The sequence below is a fragment of the Palaemon carinicauda genome, chromosome 12, assembly GCF_036898095.1.
Source record: "Palaemon carinicauda isolate YSFRI2023 chromosome 12, ASM3689809v2, whole genome shotgun sequence".
NCBI classification, from domain to species: Eukaryota; Metazoa; Arthropoda; class Malacostraca; order Decapoda; family Palaemonidae; genus Palaemon; species Palaemon carinicauda.
This window is the reverse complement of record NC_090736.1, coordinates 60,365,464-60,372,963: the sequence shown is the minus strand read 5'-3', so window position 1 is coordinate 60,372,963 and position 7,500 is coordinate 60,365,464.

The window sequence follows — 7,500 nt, the reverse complement described above, 5'->3', positions numbered from 1 at the left end:
AGCGAGATATATGTTAAACATAAATTAGCTTATATAACCCCTATCTTCAAAAGTGGATCAAGACTAGAGGCAAGCAATTATAGACCTGTTAGTCCAACATCACATATTATGAAAGTGTATGAGAGGGTGATGAAAAAGAAAATAATGAATCATTTGGTTAAAGATTATTTTTGTAATATAGGTCAACACGGTTTTGTGCCCGGAAAAAGTACACAAACCCAACAGATAGCACACTATGAAAATATATACAAAAATATGATAAATGAAAAAGACACAGATGTGATCTATCTAGATTTTGCAAAAGCCTTTGACAAGGCAGACCATAATATATTAGAGAAAAAAATGAGAAAGCATAATATTGTGGGAAAGATAGGAAACTGGGTAAAAGATTTCCTGCAAAACAGAAAACAGATAGTGGTTGCAAATAACGAGAAATCAGATGAAGCTCAAGTAATATCTGGCGTGACACAAGGTACGGTATTACCTGCACTGCTGTTTGTTATTATGATCTCAGACATAGACTGTGATGTTAAAAACTCTGTAGTGAGAAGTTTCGCTGATGACACAAGAATAAGTAGAGAAATTACTTGTGATGAAGATAGGAACTCACAACAAAGAGATCTAAAAATATATGAATGGGCGGAGATGAATAGGATGGTATTTAACTCCGATAGATTCGAATCAATAAATTATGGAAACAGAGAAGGAATGGACTATATGCATACAAGGGACCTAATAACGAGACAATCACAAACAAGGAAGCAATTAAAGACCTTGGTGCAATGTTAAATAGGAATATGTTATGCAACAACCAAATACAAACACTGTTGGCTAAATGTAAAGCAAAAATGGGAATGTTATTCAGACACTTTAAAACAAGGAAAGCTGAACACATGATTTTGCTTTACAAAACTTATGTACGTAGTACACTCGAGTACTGTAATGTGATATGGTACCCACACTACCAAAAGGATATTGCACAAATAGAGAGTGTACAAAGGTCTTATACTGCTAGAATAGAAGAAGTTAAGGACCTTGACTACTGGGAAAGACTGCAATTTTTAAAACTATAGAGTCTAGAAAGAAGAGAACGCTACATGATAATACAAGCATGGAAGCAAATAGAAAGAATTACTGAAAACATCATGGAGCTAAAAATATCAGAAAGAGCAAGCCGAGGTAGATTAATAGTGCCAAAAAAAATATACCAGGACAACTAAGGAAGGCGCAAAGGACATTAATCCACTACGCACCAGCATCGATAATGCAGCGACTATTTAATGCGCTGCCAGCTCATCTAAGAAACATATCAGGAGTGAGCGTAGATGTGTTTAAGAATAAGCTCGATAAATACCTAAGAGGCATCCCAGACCATCCAAGACTGGAAGATGCAAAATACACCGGGAGATGCATTAGCAACTCTCTGGCGGATAAACGAAGATGCATTAGCAACTCTGGCGGATAAACGAAGATGCATTAGTAACTCTCTGCCGGATAAACGAAGATGCATTAGCAACTCTCTGGCGGATAAACGAGGTGCCTCACACTGAGAGACCTGGGGGAACCCAAACATAGAATAAGGACATAAGGCAATAAGGCTCTCTCTCTCTCTCTCTCTCTCTCTCTCTCTCTCTCTCTCTCTCTCTCTCTCTCTCTCTCTCTCTCATAACTATTTTTCTATATAGGTTACTTATATCAGTCTCATTATTTAGATTAGAGTAAATTACCAGATTAAATTCTCCCTAAAGGAAATATAATCTAATTTTTGCAATGTATACTAAAGATATTTTGCTATAATAAAACATGAATCACTCCAGAATACATTTTTAGTTTTATATACTAAATAATAGTAATACAGATTTATCATAGTAAGATGGATAGTGAAGGGGAGAGAGAGAGAGAGAGAGAGAGAGAGAGAGAGAGAGAGAGAGAGAGAGAGAGAGAGAGAGAGAGAGAGAGAGTTGCTGCATACCAAATAATAATACACATTTGGCATAGTGAGATGAATAATGAATGGACAAGAGAGTTACAAGGAATTTGGATGTCTCAAAGACTTATTAGACCATTTGCTCTTTGATAGAGGGATTCAGTTTAAGCATTTAGAAAGTTCTTATAGTCTTGTCTAACTTATTCTTATACTCGTTTACCGTGTTACTGTTTACTACATCTGCTGAAAGTCTATACCTATTTGGTATTTTGAATGTAAAGAAATTACAACATATAGCGGTGTTGTATCTTTTCAACTCCAGTTTGTATCCGTTACCTCTGGACTGATTTGTGCTAAGCGTGAATAGATTGTTGTAATCTACATTTGTTATTCTTTAAGAATTTTGAGCGCCTCTATTGAGAGAGAGAGAGAGAGAGAGAGGAGAGAGAGAGAGAGAGAGAGAGAGAGAGAGAGAGAGAGAGAGAGAGAGAGAGAGAGAAATATTCAATTTTTTTTTCATTTTTCAAAGTATTAAAGAAACTTGCTAAAGAAGAGTTAATAACCTCGTCATAGATCTATAAGAAATGATGACTGTAATAAATAACTACTATCTGAAAAGGAAGAAAAATTATATAAATTTTCATGATAAGAATCTAGTTAATGCTAAATTATGTAAATTCTTTCAGTTTTTAACCATTGACTAGTCTTACATGCTAAACGTTCAACAAATAAAATTGAACCTAAATTGTTGTTTGAGAAACGTAGGAACTAGAATTGAAAAGAAAAAACTCCAGTCCTTGTGCGAACCAAAACCCCTTTGAAATGGAAGACCTTGATTTACTCTCTTTCCTTCACTGGCTTTTTTCAAAGGGACCAGTGACAATACTTCACCCCAACTTGACGTTCCTTCTCAGAATTTCTATTTGGACGTCAATCACTCGAAGCTATCTCTTCTTTCTTCTTTCGATTCTCTTCTCTTTTCCATTTTCTTTCTTTTTTTTTGCGTGATTTCTGTGACATTTTATACCAATAGTCCTCTCTCTCTCTCTCTCTCTCTCTCTCTCTCTCTCTCTCTCTCTCTCTCTCTCTCTCTCTCTCTCTCTCTCGTAAAATAATGAAGGTCTCTTTCAACCATTGAATTGTTTATCCTTTGATCTTTGTGATCCTATAAAAGAGTTCGGCTTCACGGATTACTTAGTAAAGTTTTAACCAACGAAAAAATAGATTGATTTGCTTATCCGTTTGTATGAAAATATAAGAGCAGCTTTTAAAATGCAATTGGAAATTACAATTTTCTTGAACAAACACCAAAATTAAGAGAAAATGTTAGTCAGAAAAAAATGTATACACAAAAACTTATGTTGGCCGATAATATAGAATCCCTTCTTTCACTGAAATCAGAACTTGAGATCTTTATCCGCTAATTCATAGCAAAATAAAGAGGAATGGTGCATGAAATGGTGCAATGTGCGTGAGGTTTTTCATTACTGCGGATGAGTTTTCTTAAGGAATAATTCTTTGTATATTTTTTTCTGCATAGGGAAGTTCATCTGCAATTCAGCAGTTAAACGACAAATGTCCACTTCATTCTGGAACTACCCTTGTGAAGGATGAAAACGTGCTGTTGAAACAAATAGACATTCAAACGCAAATAAATAAATATATATACAGTGTATATATATATATATATATATATATATATATATATATATATATATATATATATATATATATATATATATATATATAATTTGGGTGTCTCACTACATATATATATATGTATATATATATATATATATATATATATATATATATATATATATATATATCTATCCATCTATCTATCTATCTATCTATCTATCTATCTATCTATATATATATATATATATATATATATATATATATATATATATATATATATATATATATGTATATATATACCGTATTTCCCGTGTGATAAGACGCTACAAGTGATAAGACGCACCCTTTAATTAGCAAATAATTTTTGGGAAAAAAAATGAGATTTTACAATTCCTACAGCAATTCCTAGTCCGAAACTTTAGTGAGATTTTGTCTAGCACAGTAAATTTTCGTATTTTAGGTATATTGGCAAATGCTTAAGTTAATATTACTTAGTTTGAACACCAGTTATCCCAATTTATTTACATAATAATAGATGAAACCACTGAAATCAGTCGTAGTTGCCTCAACAACTATTTGCTTAGTGTTCCAAGTGTTGTTTACATAAAAGCAGTGTTGCCAAATGTTAATAAAATTTTGGTAAAGAAGTAAAATTCCAGTAATACTTTCCAAATTTATCATATAGCCTACACATTTTCTCACAAACTTACTTAATGATCAAAGAAGTCTAGAAATTCCTCTAGGTGGACTGCTTTTGTTACTCTAGCTCTAGTTTTCTGCTAACTTGCTAACACTGCACTCAACTAACAGAAATTTTCTTTTTCAAGGTCGTATTCAGCAACTGTTTGTTTGTATTATTTCGGAACCCAGGCAACAAAGTCATTATTAAAATATTGCTTTATTACAAAATATATAAAAAAAAAATATGAGAAAATAGATACATACTGCATTAACAACTAATATGTACTGTAATAGCGTCGTCTGCTAGGAGACCACTACACAGTTGTTTGCTTGTAGAAGGAAGTTAGCGAGTCATCAGCTGATTACCAAAACAAATAACTTGCTATTGCACTATAATAAACGAAGCATAATATGAAAATATTTTTTTTTATTACATATGAATGATAATAGGTGGTTTATATTTTATGCCTGTTGAGTGAGTATTTGTAAGGGATTAGTTGGGTGTTTGAGGGTTTTCAGACTTTCCTATACAAATTTGTCTTAGTGTTAAGACGCAGGGTGATTTTGGGGGTAATTTTTCACGAAAAAAGGTGCGTCTTATGACACGGGAAATACGGTATATATAATTTGGGTGTCTCACTATATATATATATATATATATATATATATATATATATATATATATATATATATATATATATATATATACATACATATATAGAAAGACAGCTAAAAATTAATCAACCAAGAGAGCAGGCAGAATTTAGAAGCGGGTATTCAATATCTGACCATATCCATGTAATTAACCAGGTAATGAAAACCTTAACAGAATATTAAAAACACGATTTATAGACTATGAAAAAGTTTTTGATTCTTTCAAAATCCCGCGGTAATGAAATCCCTTCAAAGAAGAGAAAAGATGACTTTTATGTTACAATACTTGAATATATCTATACGGGAAGTACAGCCACCATAAAACTACATAAAGATAGTGAGAAAATTCCTATTGAGAAAGGAGTTAAGATAGATAGAGAGAGAGAGAGAGAGAGAGAGAGAGAGAGAGAGAGAGAGAGAGAGAGAGAGAGAGAGAGAGAGCATCTCTAGTAAACTATTCACAACATGCCTAGTAGAATATTATTTCCAAATGTACTTAAGGAAAATGTAGGAATTAGCACTAACGAGGAATACCTTAAAAACTTGATACATTTAAATGACATAGTTGTGCTTCGTGAAACATACCAGGAACTGCAAGATAGAAGATTTGAATACAGAAAGCAGAAATGTAGGACTGAAAATTAATACGTTCAATGAAAATGCAGAAAGATAACCAATTAAGGTTATGGACAAACTTGTAGAGATTATTAATGAATAATACTACTTACGGTAGGTAGGAAGTGTTTCCCAAAGACATGAAACCGAAATGAAAAAAAAGGATAACCACGGGATGGAGACCTTTTGGTAAACGGATTGAGATTAGGAAAATTAAAATGCCACTTTCTCTTGAAAGAAAAGTATTTAATCAGACGATCTTACTAGTTACTAACTTATGCATTGGAAACTTGGAGCCTTACTGAAGCCTTAGTACATAAGCTGGTTACAACTGAAAGAGCTATGGGAAGAATAATGATGGAATAACACTAAGAAACAGAAAAAGAGCAACTTCGATATAAGAGCAAACTAAAGTAGAAGATATTCTAACAATTTGTAAGAAAAAGAAATTGACTTGAGCAGGACATAATAAGAATGACAGATAATAAATGGGCATTAGGAATAACAGAATGGGTCCCTATAGATTGCAAAAGAACCAGGGAAAGGAAGAGAAGATGGTGGATTGACGAACAAGGAAAATTTGCTAGATAAACTGGCATTAAAAGTCTATAAACAGGCCTTTGTTCTGCAGTAGACCTGTAAAAGTTGTTGATGATGATGATGATATTATATATATATATATATATATATATATATATATATATATATATATATATATATATATATACACATATATATAGATAGATAGATAGATAGATAGATATATATATATATATATACTGTATATATATATTATATATATATATATATATATATATATTATATAATATATATATATATATATATATATATATAGATGAAAATACACGATATCAAGCTCAAATAGAATTAAATTTAACCTTCTGTTAACCTTCTTGGAAAGACTATAATTCTCTGGCAAATGGGATTTTGAGGTGATTTTTTCTTGTGTGTAAATAGAACTAAAAGGCTTTTGGAATTGTATTTCTTTCTGAAATTATGTAATATCAAGGATATATTCGAAATTTTGAATTGTAACGAGTGTGGGTGTTATACATACTCACACACATGATATATATATATATATATATATATATAATATATATATATATATATATATATAATATATATATACATATATATACACACATAAATATTATAGAGTATATATACACACACATATATATAAACAGTATACACACACACACACACACCACACACACACACACATATATATAGTATATATATATATATATAGTATATATATATATATATATATATATATATATATATATATATATATATATATATATATATATGTCATGATTATCCTGTCATTCATTCGAGAAAAAATGATAAATGAGGAAAAAGAAAATAGAACATTCATATTTTACTGCAACAAAGAAAATGAGCGTTATATAAAATGAAGAAAAGACGGCAATTGATAGTTTTCCAATGGCAATAACAAGTCAGCCTCATAAAAATAAAATTTATCACCCTCCAAAAGAGAAAGGTAAGACTTTTTACAGTGATCTCATTTCACAGATGACCGTTTCCTTTAATTATTGCGTAAAATTTTTTAAAACTTAAAAAAACAGGAAACGAAAGTTCTGAATTTAAAAATAGAACCGAAACAAAATAGATATTCAATAAATTAGAAAGAAAATTTGTCCTAAAATTTTGGATACTTTAGCAAAGATGACTAAAACGATATTTAAAAAAAGGTGTACTAGTTAAAATCGTAAAAAAAAAAAAAACTAATAAACGGATTTATTGTGATTTTCATTAGTGATATTTGATATTATTATTCAAAAGAATTTCAACGTGTTCACAAAAAAAATTCTCACAGTGAAAAAATTATTTACATGGCTTTTGATGGGTAAAATTAACTTAGACAAAATTTGGAAAAAACAGTAAAATTGAAAATGTAATAAAAACATACGATGACCAGGAAAAGAACAGAA